At 33.4% G+C, this 24,282-nt stretch overlaps 21 non-coding genes across 21 annotated transcripts; all 21 read right to left on the bottom strand.

Annotated features, from left to right (window-relative positions):
• Positions 1–150: 150 nt before the first annotated feature.
• TRNAI-AAU (transfer RNA isoleucine (anticodon AAU)) lies at positions 151–224 on the bottom strand. Its single transcript has one exon. It is a non-coding gene; the product is annotated as a tRNA-Ile (tRNA).
• Positions 225–747: 523 nt separating this feature from the next.
• Positions 748–821, bottom strand: TRNAI-AAU (transfer RNA isoleucine (anticodon AAU)). Its single transcript has one exon. It is a non-coding gene; the product is annotated as a tRNA-Ile (tRNA).
• Positions 822–2,199: 1,378 nt separating this feature from the next.
• Positions 2,200–2,273, bottom strand: TRNAI-AAU (transfer RNA isoleucine (anticodon AAU)). Its single transcript has one exon. It is a non-coding gene; the product is annotated as a tRNA-Ile (tRNA).
• Positions 2,274–2,796: 523 nt separating this feature from the next.
• Positions 2,797–2,870, bottom strand: TRNAI-AAU (transfer RNA isoleucine (anticodon AAU)). Its single transcript has one exon. It is a non-coding gene; the product is annotated as a tRNA-Ile (tRNA).
• Positions 2,871–3,652: 782 nt separating this feature from the next.
• TRNAI-AAU (transfer RNA isoleucine (anticodon AAU)) lies at positions 3,653–3,726 on the bottom strand. Its single transcript has one exon. It is a non-coding gene; the product is annotated as a tRNA-Ile (tRNA).
• Positions 3,727–4,840: 1,114 nt separating this feature from the next.
• Positions 4,841–4,914, bottom strand: TRNAI-AAU (transfer RNA isoleucine (anticodon AAU)). The gene has a single exon. It is a non-coding gene; the product is annotated as a tRNA-Ile (tRNA).
• Positions 4,915–6,890: 1,976 nt separating this feature from the next.
• On the bottom strand, positions 6,891–6,964 carry TRNAI-AAU (transfer RNA isoleucine (anticodon AAU)). Its single transcript has one exon. It is a non-coding gene; the product is annotated as a tRNA-Ile (tRNA).
• A 782-nt stretch (positions 6,965–7,746) lies between these two features.
• Positions 7,747–7,820, bottom strand: TRNAI-AAU (transfer RNA isoleucine (anticodon AAU)). The gene has a single exon. It is a non-coding gene; the product is annotated as a tRNA-Ile (tRNA).
• Positions 7,821–8,337: 517 nt separating this feature from the next.
• On the bottom strand, positions 8,338–8,411 carry TRNAI-AAU (transfer RNA isoleucine (anticodon AAU)). The gene has a single exon. It is a non-coding gene; the product is annotated as a tRNA-Ile (tRNA).
• A 1,970-nt stretch (positions 8,412–10,381) lies between these two features.
• TRNAI-AAU (transfer RNA isoleucine (anticodon AAU)) lies at positions 10,382–10,455 on the bottom strand. The gene has a single exon. It is a non-coding gene; the product is annotated as a tRNA-Ile (tRNA).
• Positions 10,456–11,834: 1,379 nt separating this feature from the next.
• Positions 11,835–11,908, bottom strand: TRNAI-AAU (transfer RNA isoleucine (anticodon AAU)). The gene has a single exon. It is a non-coding gene; the product is annotated as a tRNA-Ile (tRNA).
• A 523-nt stretch (positions 11,909–12,431) lies between these two features.
• Positions 12,432–12,505, bottom strand: TRNAI-AAU (transfer RNA isoleucine (anticodon AAU)). The gene has a single exon. It is a non-coding gene; the product is annotated as a tRNA-Ile (tRNA).
• A 2,235-nt stretch (positions 12,506–14,740) lies between these two features.
• TRNAI-AAU (transfer RNA isoleucine (anticodon AAU)) lies at positions 14,741–14,814 on the bottom strand. The gene has a single exon. It is a non-coding gene; the product is annotated as a tRNA-Ile (tRNA).
• A 1,114-nt stretch (positions 14,815–15,928) lies between these two features.
• On the bottom strand, positions 15,929–16,002 carry TRNAI-AAU (transfer RNA isoleucine (anticodon AAU)). The gene has a single exon. It is a non-coding gene; the product is annotated as a tRNA-Ile (tRNA).
• Positions 16,003–17,977: 1,975 nt separating this feature from the next.
• On the bottom strand, positions 17,978–18,051 carry TRNAI-AAU (transfer RNA isoleucine (anticodon AAU)). The gene has a single exon. It is a non-coding gene; the product is annotated as a tRNA-Ile (tRNA).
• A 782-nt stretch (positions 18,052–18,833) lies between these two features.
• Positions 18,834–18,907, bottom strand: TRNAI-AAU (transfer RNA isoleucine (anticodon AAU)). Its single transcript has one exon. It is a non-coding gene; the product is annotated as a tRNA-Ile (tRNA).
• Positions 18,908–19,424: 517 nt separating this feature from the next.
• Positions 19,425–19,498, bottom strand: TRNAI-AAU (transfer RNA isoleucine (anticodon AAU)). Its single transcript has one exon. It is a non-coding gene; the product is annotated as a tRNA-Ile (tRNA).
• Positions 19,499–20,871: 1,373 nt separating this feature from the next.
• TRNAI-AAU (transfer RNA isoleucine (anticodon AAU)) lies at positions 20,872–20,945 on the bottom strand. Its single transcript has one exon. It is a non-coding gene; the product is annotated as a tRNA-Ile (tRNA).
• A 523-nt stretch (positions 20,946–21,468) lies between these two features.
• On the bottom strand, positions 21,469–21,542 carry TRNAI-AAU (transfer RNA isoleucine (anticodon AAU)). Its single transcript has one exon. It is a non-coding gene; the product is annotated as a tRNA-Ile (tRNA).
• Positions 21,543–22,921: 1,379 nt separating this feature from the next.
• TRNAI-AAU (transfer RNA isoleucine (anticodon AAU)) lies at positions 22,922–22,995 on the bottom strand. Its single transcript has one exon. It is a non-coding gene; the product is annotated as a tRNA-Ile (tRNA).
• A 523-nt stretch (positions 22,996–23,518) lies between these two features.
• On the bottom strand, positions 23,519–23,592 carry TRNAI-AAU (transfer RNA isoleucine (anticodon AAU)). Its single transcript has one exon. It is a non-coding gene; the product is annotated as a tRNA-Ile (tRNA).
• Between the last annotated feature and the right edge of the window lie 690 nt (positions 23,593–24,282).

Here is a 24,282-nt window from a genome sequence, read left to right as displayed (position 1 = left end):
CCATTAATGGATGTTCAAGGCACTTTAACATTAATATATAATTCCACATCTATATCAAATTGATTCAACTACTAGCAGCTCTTGCTCCAAAGAGATATACAGTTAACAAAGAGACACAAGAAAAAGCATCTTTTTTTTAACACAGAGACTTGGCCTGTACAGGGATCGAACCTGTGACCTTGGCGTTATTAGCACCACGCTCTAACCAACTGAGCTAACAGGCCGCCGTTCGTGCTGTGCTGGGGGACAAGCATATGCAGAACTGCTAATGTCAGTGAACCCCAGATAGTTTGAAAGCTTATTTTCAGCTGTTTACCCATAAGGTATATTTATATATTATCGACATGAAGAAACAAATATCACAAAAAAATCAATACAAATGAGATTTTCATTCTTAGTGTTAAAACTTAGAACCATTAATGTATGTTCTATGTGGTTTAGCAATAAATAACAGTTCATCATCTATATTAAATTAATTCATCTACTTATTCTATCAGCTCCTGCTCAAAGGAAATATAGAGATAAACATCAGACAGAAGAAAATGCTTGGAATAAATGAGAGATTTAGTTACTTAGTGTTAGAACTTACAACCATTAATGGATGTTCAAGGCACTTTAACATTAATATATAATTCCACATCTATATCAAATTGATTCAACTAATGATTCTAGCAGCTCTTGCTCCAAAGAGATATACAGATAACAAAGAGACAGAAGAAAAAGCATCTTTTATTTAACACAGAAACTTGGCCTGTACAGGGATCGAACCTGTGACCTTGGCGTTATTAGCACCACGCTCTAACCAACTGAGCTAACAGGCCGCCGCTCGTGCTGGGCTGGGGGACAAGCATATGAAGAATTGCTAATGTCAGTGAACCCCAGATAGTTTGAAAGCTTATTTTCAGCTGTTTACCCATAAGGTATATTTATATATTATCGACATGAAGAAACAAATATCACAAAAAAATCAATACAAATGAGATTTTCAATCTTAGTGTTAAAACTTAGAACCATTAATGTATTTTCCATGTGGTTTAGCAATAAATAACAGTTCATAATCTATATTAAATTAATTCATCTACTCATTCTATCAGCTTCTGCTCAAAGGAAATATAGATTTAAACAAGATACAGAAGAAAATGCATCTATTTCAACATTAAAGCAGCGTTAAGTGTTTGCTTGGAGAGTGGTAGAAAGTATGTTCTTGGCATTTTTAACTTCATGTTCTAACAGAATCAGATAATAGGCTTACTATATTTATAGCATACTACTGAAGAAATAACAGATGATGAAGTGCTACTGATTGTTAACTCGAGATAGATGGAAATCTTATATTCAGCTGTTTACATTCATGGTGTCTTTAAGCATTATCAAAAAATCAAAACTAGACTTTCCTAAATTACTTGTAATAAATGGGAGATTAATTACTTAGTGTTAGAACTTTGAACCATTAATGGATGTTCAAGGCACTTTAACATTAATATATAATTCCACATCTATATCAAATTGATTCAACTAATGATTCTAGCAGCTCTTGCTCCAAAGAGATATACAGATAACAAAGAGACAGAAGAAAAAGCATCTTTTATTTAACACAGAAACTTGGCCTGTACAGGGATCGAACCTGTGACCTTGGCGTTATTAGCACCACGCTCTAACCAACTGTGCTAACAGGCCGTTGTTCGTGCTGGGCTGGGGGACAAGCATATGAAGAATTGCTAATGTCAGTGAACCGCAGATAGTTTGAAAGCTTATTTTCAGCTGTTTACCCATAAGGTATATTTATATATTATCGACATGAAGAAACAAATATCACAAAAAAATCAATACAAATGAGATTTTCATTCTTAGTGTTAAAACTTAGAACCATTAATGTATGTTCTATGTGGTTTAGCAATAAATAACAGTTCATCATCTATATTAAATTAATTCATCTACTCATTCTATCAGCTCCTGCTCAAAGGAAATATAGAGATAAACATCAGACAGAAGAAAATGCTTGTAATAAATGAGAGATTTAGTTACTTAGTGTTAGAACTTACAACCATTAATGGATGTTCAAGGCACTTTAACATTAATATATAATTCCACATCTATATCAAATTGATTCAACTAATGATTCTAGCAGCTCTTGCTCCAAAGAGATATACAGTTAACAAAGAGACACAAGAAAAAGCATCTTTTTTTAACACAGAAACTTGGCCTGTACAGGGATCGAACCTGTGACCTTGGCGTTATTAGCACCACGCTCTAACCAACTGAGCTAACAGGCCGCCGTTCGTGCTGGGCTGGGGGACAAGCATATGAAGAATTGCTAATGTCAGTGAACCCCAGATAGTTTGAAAGCTTATTTTCAGCTGTTTACCCATAAGGTATATTTATATATTATCGACATGAAGAAACAAATATCACAAAAAAATCAATACAAATGAGATTTTCATTCTTAGTGTTAAAACTTAGAACCATTAATGTATGTTCTATGTGGTTTAGCAATAAATAACAGTTCATCATCTATATTAAATTAATTCATCTACTCATTCTATCAGCTCCTGCTCAAAGGAAATATAGAGATAAACATCAGACAGAAGAAAATGCTTGTAATAAATGAGAGATTTAGTTACTTAGTGTTAGAACTTACAACCATTAATGGATGTTCAAGGCACTTTAACATTAATATATAATTCCACATCTATATCAAATTGATTCAACTAATGATTCTAGCAGCTCTTGCTCCAAAGAGATATACAGATAACAAAGAGACAGAAGAAAAAGCATCTTTTATTTAACACAGAAACTTGGCCTGTACAGGGATCGAACCTGTGACCTTGGCGTTATTAGCACCACGCTCTAACCAACTGAGCTAACAGGCCGCCGCTCGTGCTGGGCTGGGGGACAAGCATATGAAGAATTGCTAATGTCAGTGAACCCCAGATAGTTTGAAAGCTTATTTTCAGCTGTTTACCCATAAGGTATATTTATATATTATCGACATGAAGAAACAAATATCACAAAAAAATCAATACAAATGAGATTTTCAATCTTAGTGTTAAAACTTAGAACCATTAATGTATTTTCCATGTGGTTTAGCAATAAATAACAGTTCATAATCTATATTAAATTAATTCATCTACTCATTCTATCAGCTTCTGCTCAAAGGAAATATAGATTTAAACAAGATACAGAAGAAAATGCATCTATTTCAACATTAAAGCAGCGTTAAGTGTTTGCTTGGAGAGTGGTAGAAAGTATGTTCTTGGCATTTTTAACTTCATGTTCTAACAGAATCAGATAATAGGCTTACTATATTTATAGCATACTACTGAAGAAATAACAGATGATGAAGTGCTACTGATTGTTAACCCGAGATAGATGGAAATCTTATATTCAGCTGTTTACATTCATGGTGTCTTTAAGCATTATCAAAAAATCAAAACTAGACTTTCCTAAATTACTTGTAATAAATGGGAGATTAATTACTTAGTGTTAGAACTTTGAACCATTAATGGGTGTTCAAGGCACTTTAACATTAATATATAATTCCACATCTATATCAAATTGATTCAACTAATGATTCTAGCAGCTCTTGCTCCAAAGAGATATACAGATAACAAAGAGACAGAAGAAAAAGCATCTTTTATTTAACACAGAAACTTGGCCTGTACAGGGATCGAACCTGTGACCTTGGCGTTATTAGCACCACGCTCTAACCAACTGAGCTAACAGGCCGCTGTTCGTGCTGGGCTGGGGGACAAGCATATGAAGAATTGCGAATGTCAGTGAACCCCAGATAGTTTGAAAGCTTATTTTCAGCTGTTTACCCATAAGGTATATTTATATATTATCGACATGAAGAAACAAATATCACAAAAAAATCAATACAAATGAGATTTTCAATCTTAGTGTTAAAACTTAGAACCATTAATGTATTTTCCATGTGGTTTAGCAATAAATAACAGTTCATCATCTATATTAAATTAATTCATCTACTCATTCTATCAGCTCCTGCTCAAAGGAAATATAGAGATAAACATCAGACAGAAGAAAATGCTTGTAATAAATGAGAGATTTAGTTACTTAGTGTTAGAACTTACAACCATTAATGGATGTTCAAGGCACTTTAACATTAATATATAATTCCACATCTATATCAAATTGATTCAACTACTAGCAGCTCTTGCTCCAAAGAGATATACAGTTAACAAAGAGACACAAGAAAAAGCATCTTTTTTTTAACACAGAAACTTGGCCTGTACAGGGATGGAACCTGTGACCTTGGCGTTATTAGCACCACGCTCTAACCAACTGAGCTAACAGGCCGCCGTTCGTGCTGGGCTGGGGGACAAGCATATGCAGAACTGCTAATGTCAGTGAACCCCAGATAGATTGAAAGCTTATTTTCAGCTGTTTACCCATAAGGTATATTTATATATTATCGACATGAAGAAACAAATATCACAAAAAAATCAATACAAATGAGATTTTCATTCTTAGTGTTAAAACTTAGAACCATTAATGTATGTTCTATGTGGTTTAGCAATAAATAACAGTTCATCATCTATATTAAATTAATTCATCTACTCATTCTATCAGCTCCTGCTCAAAGGAAATATAGAGATAAACATCAGACAGAAGAAAATGCTTGTAATAAATGAGAGATTTAGTTACTTAGTGTTAGAACTTACAACCATTAATGGATGTTCAAGGCACTTTAACATTAATATATAATTCCACATCTATATCAAATTGATTCAACTAATGATTCTAGCAGCTCTTGCTCCAAAGAGATATACAGATAACAAAGAGACAGAAGAAAAAGCATCTTTTATTTAACACAGAAACTTGGCCTGTACAGGGATCGAACCTGTGACCTTGGCGTTATTAGCACCACGCTCTAACCAACTGAGCTAACAGGCCGCCGCTCGTGCTGGGCTGGGGGACAAGCATATGAAGAATTGCTAATGTCAGTGAACCCCAGATAGTTTGAAAGCTTATTTTCAGCTGTTTACCCATAAGGTATATTTATATATTATCGACATGAAGAAACAAATATCACAAAAAAATCAATACAAATGAGATTTTCAATCTTAGTGTTAAAACTTAGAACCATTAATGTATTTTCCATGTGGTTTAGCAATAAATAACAGTTCATAATCTATATTAAATTAATTCATCTACTCATTCTATCAGCTTCTGCTCAAAGGAAATATAGATTTAAACAAGATACAGAAGAAAATGCATCTATTTCAACATTAAAGCAGCGTTAAGTGTTTGCTTGGAGAGTGGTAGAAAGTATGTTCTTGGCATTTTTAACTTCATGTTCTAACAGAATCAGATAATAGGCTTACTATATTTATAGCATACTACTGAAGAAATAACAGATGATGAAGTGCTACTGATTGTTAACCCGAGATAGATGGAAATCTTATATTCAGCTGTTTACATTCATGGTGTCTTTAAGCATTATCAAAAAATCAAAACTAGACTTTCCTAAATTACTTGTAATAAATGGGAGATTAATTACTTAGTGTTAGAACTTTGAACCATTAATGGATGTTCAAGGCACTTTAACATTAATATATAATTCCACATCTATATCAAATTGATTCAACTAATGATTCTAGCAGCTCTTGCTCCAAAGAGATATACAGATAACAAAGAGACACAAGAAAAAGCATCTTTTATTTAACACAGAAACTTGGCATGTACAGGGATCGAACCTGTGACCTTGGCGTTATTAGCACCACGCTCTAACCAACTGTGCTAACAGGCCGCCGTTCGTGCTGGGCTGGGGGACAAGCATATGAAGAATTGCTAATGTCAGTGAACCCCAGATAGTTTGAAAGCTTATTTTCAGCTGTTTACCCATAAGGTATATTTATATATTATCGACATGAAGAAACAAATATCACAAAAAAATCAATACAAATGAGATTTTCATTCTTAGTGTTAAAACTTAGAACCATTAATGTATGTTCTATGTGGTTTAGCAATAAATAACAGTTCATCATCTATATTAAATTAATTCATCTACTCATTCTATCAGCTCCTGCTCAAAGGAAATATAGAGCTAAACATCAGAAAGAAGAAAATGCTTGTAATAAATGAGAGATTTAGTTACTTAGTGTTAGAACTTACAACCATTAATGGATGTTCAAGGCACTTTAACATTAATATATAATTCCACATCTATATCAAATTGATTCAACTAATGATTCTAGCAGCTCTTGCTCCAAAGAGATATACAGTTAACAAAGAGACACAAGAAAAAGCATCTTTTTTTTAACACAGAAACTTGGCCTGTACAGGGATCGAACCTGTGAGCTTGGCGTTATTAGCACCACGCTCTAACCAACTGAGCTAACAGGCCGCCGTTTGTGCTGGGCTGGGGGACAAGCATATGAAGAATTGCTAATGTCAGTGAACCCCAGATAGTTTGAAAGCTTATTTTCAGCTGTTTACCCATAAGGTATATTTATATATTATCGACATGAAGAAACAAATATCACCAAAAAATCAATACAAATGAGATTTTCATTCTTAGTGTTAAAACTTAGAACCATTAATGTATGTTCTATATGGTTTAGCAATAAATAACAGTTCATCATCTATATTAAATTAATTCATCTACTCATTCTATCAGCTCCTGCTCAAAGGAAATATAGAGATAAACATCAGACAGAAGAAAATGCTTGTAATAAATGAGAGATTTAGTTACTTAGTGTTAGAACTTACAACCATTAATGGATGTTCAAGGCACTTTAACATTAATATATAATTCCACATCTATATCAAATTGATTCAACTAATGATTCTAGCAGCTCTTGCTCCAAAGAGATATACAGTTAACAAAGAGACACAAGAAAAAGCATCTTTTATTTAACACAGAAACTTGGCCTGTACAGGGATCGAACCTGTGACCTTGGCGTTATTAGCACCACGCTCTAACCAACTGAGCTAACAGGCCGCTGTTCGTGCTGGGCTGGGGGACAAGCATATGAAGAACTGCTAATGTCAGTGAACCCCAGATAGTGTGAAAGCTTATTTTCAGCTGTTTACCCATAAGGTATATTTATATATTATCGACATGAAGAAACAAATATCACAAAAAAATCAATACAAATGAGATTTTCATTCTTAGTGTTAAAACTTAGAACCATTAATGTATTTTCCATGTGGTTTAGCAATACATAACAGTTCATCATCTATATTAAATTAATTCATCTACTCATTCTATCAGCTTCTGCTCAAAGGAAATATAGATTTAAACAAGATACAGAAGAAAATGCATTTATTTCAACATTAAAGCAGCGTTAAGTGTTTGCTTGGAGAGTGGTAGAAAGTATGTTCTTGGCATTTTTAACTTCATGTTCTAACAGAATCAGATAATAGGCTTACTATATTTATAGCATACTACTGAAGAAATAACAGATGATGAAGTGCTACTGATTGTTAACCAGAGATAGATGGAAATCTTATATTCAGCTGTTTACATTCATGGTGTCTTTAAGCATTATCAAAAAATCAAAACTAGACTTTCCTAAATTACTTGTAATAAATGGGAGATTAATTACTTAGTGTTAGAACTTTGAACCATTAATGGATGTTCAAGGCACTTTAACATTAATATATAATTCCACATCTATATCACATTGATTCAACTAATCATTCTAGCAGCTCTTGCTCCAAAGAGATATACAGATAACAAAGAGACACAAGAAAAAGCATCTTTTATTGAACACAGAAACTTGGCCTGTACAGGGATCGAACCTGTGACCTTGGCGTTATTAGCACCACGCTCTAACCAACTGAGCTAACAGGCCGCCGTTCGTGCTGGGCTGGGGGACAAGCATATGAAGAATTGCTAATGTCAGTGAACCCCAGATAGTTTGAAAGCTTATTTTCAGCTGTTTACCCATAAGGTATATTTATATATTATCGACATGAAGAAACAAATATCACAAAAAAATCAATACAAATGAGATTTTCAATCTTAGTGTTAAAACTTAGAACCATTAATGTATTTTCCATGTGGTTTAGCAATAAATAACAGTTCATCATCTATATTAAATTAATTCATCTACTCATTCTATCAGCTCCTGCTCAAAGGAAATATAGAGATAAACATCAGACAGAAGAAAATGCTTGTAATAAATGAGAGATTTAGTTACTTAGTGTTAGAACTTACAACCATTAATGGATGTTCAAGGCACTTTAACATTAATATATAATTCCACATCTATATCAAATTGATTCAACTACTAGCAGCTCTTGCTCCAAAGAGATATACAGTTAACAAAGAGACACAAGAAAAAGCATCTTTTTTTTAACACAGAAACTTGGCCTGTACAGGGATCGAACCTGTGACCTTGGCGTTATTAGCACCACGCTCTAACCAACTGAGCTAACAGGCCGCCGTTCGTGCTGTGCTGGGGGACAAGCATATGCAGAACTGCTAATGTCAGTGAACCCCAGATAGATTGAAAGCTTATTTTCAGCTGTTTACCCATAAGGTATATTTATATATTATCGACATGAAGAAACAAATATCACAAAAAAATCAATACAAATGAGATTTTCATTCTTAGTGTTAAAACTTAGAACCATTAATGTATGTTCTATGTGGTTTAGCAATAAATAACAGTTCATCATCTATATTAAATTAATTCATCTACTAATTCTATCAGCTCCTGCTCAAAGGAAATATAGAGATAAACATCAGACAGAAGAAAATGCTTGTAATAAATGAGAGATTTAGTTACTTAGTGTTAGAACTTACAACCATTAATGGATGTTCAAGGCACTTTAACATTAATATATAATTCCACATCTATATCAAATTGATTCAACTAATGATTCTAGCAGCTCTTGCTCCAAAGAGATATACAGATAACAAAGAGACAGAAGAAAAAGCATCTTTTATTTAACACAGAAACTTGGCCTGTACAGGGATCGAACCTGTGACCTTGGTGTTATTAGCACCACGCTCTAACCAACTGAGCTAACAGGCCGCCGCTCGTGCTGGGCTGGGGGACAAGCATATGAAGAATTGCTAATGTCAGTGAACCCCAGATAGTTTGAAAGCTTATTTTCAGCTGTTTACCCATAAGGTATATTTATATATTATCGACATGAAGAAACAAATATCACAAAAAAATCAATACAAATGAGATTTTCAATCTTAGTGTTAAAACTTAGAACCATTAATGTATTTTCCATGTGGTTTAGCAATAAATAACAGTTCATAATATATATGAAATTAATTCATCTTCTCATTCTATCAGCTTCTGCTCAAAGGAAATATAGATTTAAACAAGATACAGAAGAAAATGCATCTATTTCAACATTAAAGCAGCGTTAAGTGTTTGCTTGGAGAGTGGTAGAAAGTATGTTCTTGGCATTTTTAACTTCATGTTCTAACAGAATCAGATAATAGGCTTACTATATTTATAGCATACTACTGAAGAAATAACAGATGATGAAGTGCTACTGATTGTTAACCCGAGATAGATGGAAATCTTATATTCAGCTGTTTACATTCATGGTGTCTTTAAGCATTATCAAAAAATCAAAACTAGACTTTCCTAAATTACTTGTAATAAATGGGAGATTAATTACTTAGTGTTAGAACTTTGAACCATTAATGGATGTTCAAGGCACTTTAACATTAATATATAATTCCACATCTATATCAAATTGATTCAACTACTAGCAGCTCTTGCTCCAAAGAGATATACAGTTAACAAAGAGACACAAGAAAAAGCATCTTTTTTTTAACACAGAGACTTGGCCTGTACAGGGATCGAACCTGTGACCTTGGCGTTATTAACACCACGCTCTAACCAACTGAGCTAACAGGCCGCCGTTCGTGCTGTGCTGGGGGACAAGCATATGCAGAACTGCTAATGTCAGTGAACCCCAGATAGTTTGAAAGCTTATTTTCAGCTGTTTACCCATAAGGTATATTTATATATTATCGACATGAAGAAACAAATATCACAAAAAAATCAATACAAATGAGATTTTCATTCTTAGTGTTAAAACTTAGAACCATTAATGTATGTTCTATGTGGTTTAGCAATAAATAACAGTTCATCATCTATATTAAATTAATTCATCTACTTATTCTATCAGCTCCTGCTCAAAGGAAATATAGAGATAAACATCAGACAGAAGAAAATGCTTGGAATAAATGAGAGATTTAGTTACTTAGTGTTAGAACTTACAACCATTAATGGATGTTCAAGGCACTTTAACATTAATATATAATTCCACATCTATATCAAATTGATTCAACTAATGATTCTAGCAGCTCTTGCTCCAAAGAGATATACAGATAACAAAGAGACAGAAGAAAAAGCATCTTTTATTTAACACAGAAACTTGGCCTGTACAGGGATCGAACCTGTGACCTTGGCGTTATTAGCACCACGCTCTAACCAACTGAGCTAACAGGCCGCCGCTTGTGCTGGGCTGGGGGACAAGCATATGAAGAATTGCTAATGTCAGTGAACCCCAGATAGTTTGAAAGCTTATTTTCAGCTGTTTACCCATAAGGTATATTTATATATTATCGACATGAAGAAACAAATATCACAAAAAAATCAATACAAATGAGATTTTCAATCTTAGTGTTAAAACTTAGAACCATTAATGTATTTTCCATGTGGTTTAGCAATAAATAACAGTTCATAATCTATATTAAATTAATTCATCTACTCATTCTATCAGCTTCTGCTCAAAGGAAATATAGATTTAAACAAGATACAGAAGAAAATGCATCTATTTCAACATTAAAGCAGCGTTAAGTGTTTGCTTGGAGAGTGGTAGAAAGTATGTTCTTGGCATTTTTAACTTCATGTTCTAACAGAATCAGATAATAGGCTTACTATATTTATAGCATACTACTGAAGAAATAACAGATGATGAAGTGCTACTGATTGTTAACTCGAGATAGATGGAAATCTTATATTCAGCTGTTTACATTCATGGTGTCTTTAAGCATTATCAAAAAATCAAAACTAGACTTTCCTAAATTACTTGTAATAAATGGGAGATTAATTACTTAGTGTTAGAACTTTGAACCATTAATGGATGTTCAAGGCACTTTAACATTAATATATAATTCCACATCTATATCAAATTGATTCAACTAATGATTCTAGCAGCTCTTGCTCCAAAGAGATATACAGATAACAAAGAGACAGAAGAAAAAGCATCTTTTATTTAACACAGAAACTTGGCCTGTACAGGGATCGAACCTGTGACCTTGGCGTTATTAGCACCACGCTCTAACCAACTGTGCTAACAGGCCGTTGTTCGTGCTGGGCTGGGGGACAAGCATATGAAGAATTGCTAATGTCAGTGAACCGCAGATAGTTTGAAAGCTTATTTTCAGCTGTTTACCCATAAGGTATATTTATATATTATCGACATGAAGAAACAAATATCACAAAAAAATCAATACAAATGAGATTTTCATTCTTAGTGTTAAAACTTAGAACCATTAATGTATGTTCTATGTGGTTTAGCAATAAATAACAGTTCATCATCTATATTAAATTAATTCATCTACTCATTCTATCAGCTCCTGCTCAAAGGAAATATAGAGATAAACATCAGACAGAAGAAAATGCTTGTAATAAATGAGAGATTTAGTTACTTAGTGTTAGAACTTACAACCATTAATGGATGTTCAAGGCACTTTAACATTAATATATAATTCCACATCTATATCAAATTGATTCAACTAATGATTCTAGCAGCTCTTGCTCCAAAGAGATATACAGTTAACAAAGAGACACAAGAAAAAGCATCTTTTTTTTAACACAGAAACTTGGCCTGTACAGGGATCGAACCTGTGACCTTGGCGTTATTAGCACCACGCTCTAACCAACTGAGCTAACAGGCCGCCGTTCGTGCTGGGCTGGGGGACAAGCATATGAAGAATTGCTAATGTCAGTGAACCCCAGATAGTTTGAAAGCTTATTTTCAGCTGTTTACCCATAAGGTATATTTATATATTATCGACATGAAGAAACAAATATCACAAAAAAATCAATACAAATGAGATTTTCATTCTTAGTGTTAAAACTTAGAACCATTAATGTATGTTCTATGTGGTTTAGCAATAAATAACAGTTCATCATCTATATTAAATTAATTCATCTACTCATTCTATCAGCTCCTGCTCAAAGGAAATATAGAGATAAACATCAGACAGAAGAAAATGCTTGTAATAAATGAGAGATTTAGTTACTTAGTGTTAGAACTTACAACCATTAATGGATGTTCAAGGCACTTTAACATTAATATATAATTCCACATCTATATCAAATTGATTCAACTAATGATTCTAGCAGCTCTTGCTCCAAAGAGATATACAGATAACAAAGAGACAGAAGAAAAAGCATCTTTTATTTGACACAGAAACTTGGCCTGTACAGGGATCGAACCTGTGACCTTGGCGTTATTAGCACCACGCTCTAACCAACTGAGCTAACAGGCCGCCGCTCGTGCTGGGCTGGGGGACAAGCATATGAAGAATTGCCAATGTCAGTGAACCCCAGATAGTTTGAAAGCTTATTTTCAGCTGTTTACCCATAAGGTATATTTATATATTATCGACATGAAGAAACAAATATCACAAAAAAATCAATACAAATGAGATTTTCAATCTTAGTGTTAAAACTTAGAACCATTAATGTATTTTCCATGTGGTTTAGCAATAAATAACAGTTCATAATCTATATTAAATTAATTCATCTACTCATTCTATCAGCTTCTGCTCAAAGGAAATATAGATTTAAACAAGATACAGAAGAAAATGCATCTATTTCAACATTAAAGCAGCGTTAAGTGTTTGCTTGGAGAGTGGTAGAAAGTATGTTCTTGGCATTTTTAACTTCATGTTCTAACAGAATCAGATAATAGGCTTACTATATTTATAGCATACTACTGAAGAAATAACAGATGATGAAGTGCTACTGATTGTTAACCCGAGATAGATGGAAATCTTATATTCAGCTGTTTACATTCATGGTGTCTTTAAGCATTATCAAAAAATCAAAACTAGACTTTCCTAAATTACTTGTAATAAATGGGAGATTAATTACTTAGTGTTAGAACTTTGAACCATTAATGGGTGTTCAAGGCACTTTAACATTAATATATAATTCCACATCTATATCAAATTGATTCAACTAATGATTCTAGCAGCTCTTGCTCCAAAGAGATATACAGATAACAAAGAGACAGAAGAAAAAGCTTCTTTTATTTAACACAGAAACTTGGCCTGTACAGGGATCGAACCTGTGACCTTGGCGTTATTAGCACCACGCTCTAACCATCTGAGCTAACAGGCCGCCGCTCGTGCTGGGCTGGGGGACAAGCATATGAAGAATTGCCAATGTCAGTGAACCCCAGATAGTTTGAAAGCTTATTTTCAGCTGTTTACCCATAAGGTATATTTATATATTATCGACATGAAGAAACAAATATCACAAAAAAATCAATACAAATGAGATTTTCAATCTTAGTGTTAAAACTTAGAACCATTAATGTATTTTCCATGTGGTTTAGCAATAAATAACAGTTCATAATCTATATTAAATTAATTCATCTACTCATTCTATCAGCTTCTGCTCAAAGGAAATATAGATTTAATCAAGATACAGAAGAAAATGCATCTATTTCAACATTAAAGCAGCGTTAAGTGTTTGCTTGGAGAGTGGTAGAAAGTATGTTCTTGCCATTTTTAACTTCATGTTCTAACAGAATCAGATAATAGGCTTACTATATTTATAGCATACTACTGAAGAAATAACAGATGATGAAGTGCTACTGATTGTTAACCCGAGATAGATGGAAATCTTATATTCAGCTGTTTACATTCATGGTGTCTTTAAGCATTATCAAAAAATCAAAACTAGACTTTCCTAAATTACTTGTAATAAATGGGAGATGAATTACTTAGTGTTAGAACTTTGAACCATTAATGGGTGTTCAAGGCACTTTAACATTAATATATAATTCCACATCTATATCAAATTGATTCAACTAATGATTCTAGCAGCTCTTGCTCCAAAGAGATATACAGATAACAAAGAGACACAAGAAAAAGCATCTTTTATTTAACACAGAAACTTGGCCAGTACAGGGATCGAACCTGTGACCTTGGCGTTATTAGCACCACGCTCTAACCAACTGAGCTAACAGGCCGCTGTTTGTGCTGGGCTGGGGGACAAGCATATGAAGAATTGCTAATGTGAGTGAACCCCAGATAGTTTGAAAGCTTATTTTCAGCTGTTTACCCATAAGGTATATTTATATATTATCGACATGAAGAAACAAATATCACAAAAAAATCAATACAAATGAGATTTTCATTCTTAGTGTTAAAACTTAGAACCATTAATGTATGTTCTATGTGGTTTAGCAATAAATAACAGTTCATCATCTATATTAAATTAATTCATCTACTCATTCTATCAGCTCCTGCTCAAAGGAAATATAGAGCTAAACATCAGACAGAAGAAAATGCTTGTAATAAATGAGAGATTTAGTTACTTAGTGTTAGAACTTACAACCATTAATGGATGTTCAAGGCACTTTAACATTAATATATAATTCCACATCTATATCAAATTGATTCAACTAATGATTCTAGCAGCTCTTGCTCCAAAGAGATATACAGTTAACAAAGAGACACAAGAAAAAGCATCTTTTTTTTAACACAGAAACTTGGCCTGTACAGGGATCGAACCTGTGACCTTGGCGTTATTAGCACCACGCTCTAACCAACTGAGCTAACAGGCCGCCGTTCGTGCTGGGCTGGGGGACAAGCATATGAAGAATAGCTAATGTCAGCTAACCCCAGATAGTTTGAAAGCTTATTTTCAGCTGTTTACCCAGAAGGTATATTTATATATTATCGACATGAAGAAACAAATATCACAAAAAAATCAATACAAATGAGATTTTCATTCTTAGTGTTAAAACTGAGAACCATTAATGTATTTTCTATGTGGTTTAGCAATAAATAACAGTTTATCATCTATATTAAATTAATTCATCTACTCATTCTATCAGCTCCTGCTCAACGGAAATATAGAGATAAACATCAGACAGAAGAAAATGCTTGTAATAAATGAGAGATTTAGTTACTTAGTGTTAGAACTTACAACCATTAATGGATGTTCAAGGCACTTTAACATTAATATATAATTCCACATCTATATCAAATTGATTCAACTACTAGCAGCTCTTGCTCCAAAGAGATATACAGTTAACAAAGAGACACAAGAAAAAGCATCTTTTTTTTAACACAGAAACTTGGCCTGTACAGGGATCGAACCTGTGACCTTGGTGTTATTAGCACCACGCTCTAACCAACTGAGCTAACAGGCCGCCGTTAGTGCTGTGCTGGGGGACAAGCATATGCAGAACTGCTAATGTCAGTGAACCCCAGATAGTTTGAAAGCTTATTTTCAGCTGTTTACCCATAAGGTATATTTATATATTATCGACATGAAGAAACAAATATCACAAAAAAATCAATACAAATGAGATTTTCATTCTTAGTGTTAAAACTTAGAACCATTAATGTATGTTCTATGTGGTTTAGCAATAAATAACAGTTCATCATCTATATTAAATTAATTCATCTACTTATTCTATCAGCTCCTGCTCAAAGGAAATATAGAGATAAACATCAGACAGAAGAAAATGCTTGTAATAAATGAGAGATTTAGTTACTTAGTGTTAGAACTTACAACCATTAATGGATGTTCAAGGCAGTTTAACATTAATATATAATTCCACATCTATATCAAATTGATTCAACTAATGATTCTAGCAGCTCTTGCTCCAAAGAGATATACAGATAACAAAGAGACAGAAGAAAAAGCATCTTTTATTTAACACAGAAACTTGGCCTGTACAGGGATCGAACCTGTGACCTTGGCGTTATTAGCACCACGCTCTAACCAACTGAGCTAACAGGCCGCCGCTCGTGCTGGGCTGGGGGACAAGCATATGAAGAATTGCTAATGTCAGTGAACCCCAGATAGTTTGAAAGCTTATTTTCAGCTGTTTACCCATAAGGTATATTTATATATTATCGACATGAAGAAACAAATATCACAAAAAAATCAATACAAATGAGATTTTCAATCTTAGTGTTAAAACTTAGAACCATTAATGTATTTTCCATGTGGTTTAGCAATAAATAACAGTTCATAATCTATATTAAATTAATTCATCTACTCATTCTATCAGCTTCTGCTCAAAGGAAATATAGATTTAAACAAGATACAGAAGAAAATGCATCTATTTCAACATTAAAGCAGCGTTAAGTGTTTGCTTGGAGAGTGGTAGAAAGTATGTTCTTGGCATTTTTAACTTCATGTTCTAACAGAATCAGATAATAGGCTTACTATATTTATAGCATACTACTGAAGAAATAACAGATGATGAAGTGCTACTGATTGTTAACCCGAGATAGATGGAAATCTTATATTCAGCTGTTTACATTCATGGTGTCTTTAAGCATTATCAAAAAATCAAAACTAGACTTTCCTAAATTACTTGTAATAAATGGGAGATTAATTACTTAGTGTTAGAACTTTGAACCATTAATGGATGTTCAAGGCACTTTAACATTAATATATAATTCCACATCTATATCAAATTGATTCAACTAATGATTCTAGCAGCTCTTGCTCCAAAGAGATATACAGATAACAAAGAGACAGAAGAAAAAGCATCTTTTATTTAACACAGAAACTTGGCATGTACAGGGATCGAACCTGTGACCTTGGCGTTATTAGCACCACGCTCTAACCAACTGTGCTAACAGGCCGCCATTCGTGCTGGGCTGGGGGACAAGCATATGAAGAATTGCTAATGTCAGTGAACCCCAGATAGTTTGAAAGCTTATTTTCAGCTGTTTACCCATAAGGTATATTTATATATTATCGACATGAAGAAACAAATATCACAAAAAAATCAATACAAATGAGATTTTCATTCTAGTGTTAAAACTTAGAACCATTAATGTATTTTCTATGTGGTTTAGCAATAAATAACAGTTCATCATCTATATTAAATTAATTCATCTACTCATTCTATCAGCTCCTGCTCAAAGGAAATATAGAGCTAAACATCAGAAAGAAGAAAATGCTTGTAATAAATGAGAGATTTAGTTACTTAGTGTTAGAACTTACAACCATTAATGGATGTTCAAGGCACTTTAACATTAATATATAATTCCACATCTATATCAAATTGATTCAACTAATGATTCTAGCAGCTCTTGCTCCAAAGAGATATACAGTTAACAAAGAGACACAAGAAAAAGCATCTTTTTTTTAACACAGAAACTTGGCCTGTACAGGGATCGAACCTGTGAGCTTGGCGTTATTAGCACCACGCTCTAACCAACTGAGCTAACAGGCCGCTGTTTGTGCTGGGCTGGGGGACAAGCATATGAAGAATTGCTAATGTCAGTGAACCCCAGATAGTTTGAAAGCTTATTTTCAGCTGTTTACCCATAAGGTATATTTATATATTATCGACATGAAGAAACAAATATCACCAAAAAATCAATACAAATGAGATTTTCATTCTTAGTGTTAAAACTTAGAACCATTAATGTATGTTCTATATGGTTTAGCAATAAATAACAGTTCATCATCTATATTAAATTAATTCATCTACTCATTCTATCAGCTCCTGCTCAAAGGAAATATAGAGATAAACATCAGACAGAAGAAAATGCTTGTAATAAATGAGAGATTTAGTTACTTAGTGTTAGAACTTACAACCATTAATGGATGTTCAAGGCACTTTAACATTAATATATAATTCCACATCTATATCAAATTGATTCAACTAATGATTCTAGCAGCTCTTGCTCCAAAGAGATATTCAGTTAACAAAGAGACACAAGAAAAAGCATCTTTTATTTAACACAGAAACTTGGCCTGTACAGGGATCGAACCTGTGACCTTGGCGTTATTAGCACCACGCTCTAACCAACTGAGCTAACAGGCCGCTGTTCGTGCTGGGCTGGGGGACAAGCATATGAAGAACTGCTAATGTCAGTGAACCCCAGATAGTTTGAAAGCTTATTTTCAGCTGTTTACCCATAAGGTATATTTATATATTATCGACATGAAGAAACAAATATCACAAAAAAATCAATACAAATGAGATTTTCATTCTTAGTGTTAAAACTTAGAACCATTAATGTATTTTCCATGTGGTTTAGCAATACATAACAGTTCATCATCTATATTAAATTAATTCATCTACTCATTCTATCAGCTTCTGCTCAAAGGAAATATAGATTTAAACAAGATACAGAAGAAAATGCATTTATTTCAACATTAAAGCAGCGTTAAGTGTTTGCTTGGAGAGTGGTAGAAAGTATGTTCTTGGCATTTTTAACTTCATGTTCTAACAGAATCAGATAATAGGCTTACTATATTTATAGCATACTACTGAAGAAATAACAGATGATGAAGTGCTACTGATTGTTAACCAGAGATAGATGGAAATCTTATATTCAGCTGTTTACATTCATGGTGTCTTTAAGCATTATCAAAAAATCAAAACTAGACTTTCCTAAATTACTTGTAATAAATGGGAGATTAATTACTTAGTGTTAGAACTTTGAACCATTAATGGATGTTCAAGGCACTTTAACATTAATATATAATTCCACATCTATATCACATTGATTCAACTAATCATTCTAGCAGCTCTTGCTCCAAAGAGATATACAGATAACAAAGAGACACAAGAAAAAGCATCTTTTATTGAACACAGAAACTTGGCCTGTACAGGGATCGAACCTGTGACCTTGGCGTTATTAGCACCACGCTCTAACCAACTGAGCTAACAGGCCGCCGTTCGTGCTGGGCTGGGGGACAAGCATATGAAGAATTGCTAATGTCAGTGAACCCCAGATAGTTTGAAAGCTTATTTTCAGCTGTTTACCCATAAGGTATATTTATATATTATCGACATGAAGAAACAAATATCACAAAAAAATCAATACAAATGAGATTTTCAATCTTAGTGTTAAAACTTAGAACCATTAATGTATTTTCCATGTGGTTTAGCAATAAATAACAGTTCATCATCTATATTAAATTAATTCATCTACTCATTCTATCAGCTCCTGCTCAAAGGAAATATAGAGATAAACATCAGACAGAAGAAAATGCTTGTAATAAATGAGAGATTTAGTTACTTAGTGTTAGAACTTACAACCATTAATGGATGTTCAAGGCACTTTAACATTAATATATAATTCCACATCTATATCAAATTGATTCAACTACTAGCAGCTCTTGCTCCAAAGAGATATACAGTTAACAAAGAGACACAAGAAAAAGCATCTTTTTTTTAACACAGAAACTTGGCCTGTACAGGGATCGAACCTGTGACCTTGGCGTTATTAGCACCACGCTCTAACCAACTGAGCTAACAGGCCGCCGTTCGTGCTGTGCTGGGGGACAAGCATATGCAGAACTGCTAATGTCAGTGAACCCCAGATAGATTGAAAGCTTATTTTCAGCTGTTTACCCATAAGGTATATTTATATATTATCGACATGAAGAAACAAATATCACAAAAAAATCAATACAAATGAGATTTTCATTCTTAGTGTTAAAACTTAGAACCATTAATGTATGTTCTATGTGGTTTAGCAATAAATAACAGTTCATCATCTATATTAAATTAATTCATCTACTCATTCTATCAGCTCCTGCTCAAAGGAAATATAGAGATAAACATCAGACAGAAGAAAATGCTTGTAATAAATGAGAGATTTAGTTACTTAGTGTTAGAACTTACAACCATTAATGGATGTTCAAGGCACTTTAACATTAATATATAATTCCACATCTATATCAAATTGATTCAACTAATGATTCTAGCAGCTCTTGCTCCAAAGAGATATACAGATAACAAAGAGACAGAAGAAAAAGCATCTTTTATTTAACACAGAAACTTGGCCTGTACAGGGATCGAACCTGTGACCTTGGTGTTATTAGCACCACGCTCTAACCAACTGAGCTAACAGGCCGCCGCTCGTGCTGGGCTGGGGGACAAGCATATGAAGAATTGCTAATGTCAGTGAACCCCAGATAGTTTGAAAGCTTATTTTCAGCTGTTTACCCATAAGGTATATTTATATATTATCGACATGAAGAAACAAATATCACAAAAAAATCAATACAAATGAGATTTTCAATCTTAGTGTTAAAACTTAGAACCATTAATGTATTTTCCATGTGGTTTAGCAATAAATAACAGTTCATAATATATATTAAATTAATTCATCTTCTCATTCTATCAGCTTCTGCTCAAAGGAAATATAGATTTAAACAAGATACAGAAGAAAATGCATCTATTTCAACATTAAAGCAGCGTTAAGTGTTTGCTTGGAGAGTGGTAGAAAGTATGTTCTTGGCATTTTTAACTTCATGTTCTAACAGAATCAGATAATAGGCTTACTATATTTATAGCATACTACTGAAGAAATAACAGATGATGAAGTGCTACTGATTGTTAACCCGAGATAGATGGAAATCTTATATTCAGCTGTTTACATTCATGGTGTCTTTAAGCATTATCAAAAAATCAAAACTAGACTTTCCTAAATTACTTGTAATAAATGGGAGATTAATTACTTAGTGTTAGAACTTTGAACCATTAATGGATGTTCAAGGCACTTTAACATTAATATATAATTCCACATCTATATCAAATTGATTCAACTACTAGCAGCTCTTGCTCCAAAGAGATATACAGTTAACAAAGAGACACAAGAAAAAGCATCTTTTTTTTAACACAGAGACTTGGCCTGTACAGGGATCGAACCTGTGACCTTGGCGTTATTAGCACCACGCTCTAACCAACTGAGCTAACAGGCCGCCGTTCGTGCTGTGCTGGGGGACAAGCATATGCAGAACTGCTAATGTCAGTGAACCCCAGATAGTTTGAAAGCTTATTTTCAGCTGTTTACCCATAAGGTATATTTATATATTATCGACATGAAGAAACAAATATCACAAAAAAATCAATACAAATGAGATTTTCATTCTTAGTGTTAAAACTTAGAACCATTAATGTATGTTCTATGTGGTTTAGCAATAAATAACAGTTCATCATCTATATTAAATTAATTCATCTACTTATTCTATCAGCTCCTGCTCAAAGGAAATATAGAGATAAACATCAGACAGAAGAAAATGCTTGGAATAAATGAGAGATTTAGTTACTTAGTGTTAGAACTTACAACCATTAATGGATGTTCAAGGCACTTTAACATTAATATATAATTCCACATCTATATCAAATTGATTCAACTAATGATTCTAGCAGCTCTTGCTCCAAAGAGATATACAGATAACAAAGAGACAGAAGAAAAAGCATCTTTTATTTAACACAGAAACTTGGCCTGTACAGGGATCGAACCTGTGACCTTGGCGTTATTAGCACCACGCTCTAACCAACTGAGCTAACAGGCCGCCGCTTGTGCTGGGCTGGGGGACAAGCATATGAAGAATTGCTAATGTCAGTGAACCCCAGATAGTTTGAAAGCTTATTTTCAGCTGTTTACCCATAAGGTATATTTATATATTATCGACATGAAGAAACAAATATCACAAAAAAATCAATACAAATGAGATTTTCAATCTTAGTGTTAAAACTTAGAACCATTAATGTATTTTCCATGTGGTTTAGCAATAAATAACAGTTCATAATCTATATTAAATTAATTCATCTACTCATTCTATCAGCTTCTGCTCAAAGGAAATATAGATTTAAACAAGATACAGAAGAAAATGCATCTATTTCAACATTAAAGCAGCGTTAAGTGTTTGCTTGGAGAGTGGTAGAAAGTATGTTCTTGGCATTTTTAACTTCATGTTCTAACAGAATCAGATAATAGGCTTACTATATTTATAGCATACTACTGAAGAAATAACAGATGATGAAGTGCTACTGATTGTTAACTCGAGATAGATGGAAATCTTATATTCAGCTGTTTACATTCATGGTGTCTTTAAGCATTATCAAAAAATCAAAACTAGACTTTCCTAAATTACTTGTAATAAATGGGAGATTAATTACTTAGTGTTAGAACTTTGAACCATTAATGGATGTTCAAGGCACTTTAACATTAATATATAATTCCACATCTATATCAAATTGATTCAACTAATGATTCTAGCAGCTCTTGCTCCAAAGAGATATACAGATAACAAAGAGACAGAAGAAAAAGCATCTTTTATTTAACACAGAAACTTGGCCTGTACAGGGATCGAACCTGTGACCTTGGCGTTATTAGCACCACGCTCTAACCAACTGTGCTAACAGGCCGTTGTTTGTGCTGGGCTGGGGGACAAGCATATGAAGAATTGCTAATGTCAGTGAACCGCAGATAGTTTGAAAGCTTATTTTCAGCTGTTTACCCATAAGGTATATTTATATATTATCGACATGAAGAAACAAATATCACAAAAAAATCAATACAAATGAGATTTTCATTCTTAGTGTTAAAACTTAGAACCATTAATGTATGTTCTATGTGGTTTAGCAATAAATAACAGTTCATCATCTATATTAAATTAATTCATCTACTCATTCTATCAGCTCCTGCTCAAAGGAAATATAGAGATAAACATCAGACAGAAGAAAATGCTTGTAATAAATGAGAGATTTAGTTACTTAGTGTTAGAACTTACAACCATTAATGGATGTTCAAGGCACTTTAACATTAATATATAATTCCACATCTATATCAAATTGATTCAACTAATGATTCTAGCAGCTCTTGCTCCAAAGAGATATACAGTTAACAAAGAGACACAAGAAAAAGCATCTTTTTTTTAACACAGAAACTTGGCCTGTACAGGGATCGAACCTGTGACCTTGGCGTTATTAGCACCACGCTCTAACCAACTGAGCTAACAGGCCGCCGTTCGTGCTGGGCTGGGGGACAAGCATATGAAGAATTGCTAATGTCAGTGAACCCCAGATAGTTTGAAAGCTTATTTTCAGCTGTTTACCCATAAGGTATATTTATATATTATCGACATGAAGAAACAAATATCACAAAAAAATCAATACAAATGAGATTTTCATTCTTAGTGTTAAAACTTAGAACCATTAATGTATGTTCTATGTGGTTTAGCAATAAATAACAGTTCATCATCTATATTAAATTAATTCATCTACTCATTCTATCAGCTCCTGCTCAAAGGAAATATAGAGATAAACATCAGACAGAAGAAAATGCTTGTAATAAATGAGAGATTTAGTTACTTAGTGTTAGAACTTACAACCATTAATGGATGTTCAAGGCACTTTAACATTAATATATAATTCCACATCTATATCAAATTGATTCAACTAATGATTCTAGCAGCTCTTGCTCCAAAGAGATATACAGATAACAAAGAGACAGAAGAAAAAGCATCTTTTATTTAACACAGAAACTTGGCCTGTACAGGGATCGAACCTGTGACCTTGGCGTTATTAGCACCACGCTCTAACCAACTGAGCTAACAGGCCGCCGCTCGTGCTGGGCTGGGGGACAAGCATATGAAGAATTGCTAATGTCAGTGAACCCCAGATAGTTTGAAAGCTTATTTTCAGCTGTTTACCCATAAGGTATATTTATATATTATCGACATGAAGAAACAAATATCACAAAAAAATCAATACAAATGAGATTTTCAATCTTAGTGTTAAAACTTAGAACCATTAATGTATTTTCCATGTGGTTTAGCAATAAATAACAGTTCATAATCTATATTAAATTAATTCATCTACTCATTCTATCAGCTTCTGCTCAAAGGAAATATAGATTTAAACAAGATACAGAAGAAAATGCATCTATTTCAACATTAAAGCAGCGTTAAGTGTTTGCTTGGAGAGTGGTAGAAAGTATGTTCTTGGCATTTTTAACTTCATGTTCTAACAGAATCAGATAATAGGCTTACTATATTTATAGCATACTACTGAAGAAATAACAGATGATGAAGTGCTACTGATTGTTAACCCGAGATAGATGGAAATCTTATATTCAGCTGTTTACATTCATGGTGTCTTTAAGCATTATCAAAAAATCAAAACTAGACTTTCCTAAATTACTTGTAATAAATGGGAGATTAATTACTTAGTGTTAGAACTTTGAACCATTAATGGGTGTTCAAGGCACTTTAACATTAATATATAATTCCACATCTATATCAAATTGAT

Source organism: Triturus cristatus, chromosome 5_1 (genome assembly GCF_964204655.1).
Source record: "Triturus cristatus chromosome 5_1, aTriCri1.1, whole genome shotgun sequence".
NCBI lineage: Eukaryota > Metazoa > Chordata > Amphibia > Caudata > Salamandridae > Triturus > Triturus cristatus.
This window is presented reverse-complemented; position numbering and strand designations above follow the sequence as displayed.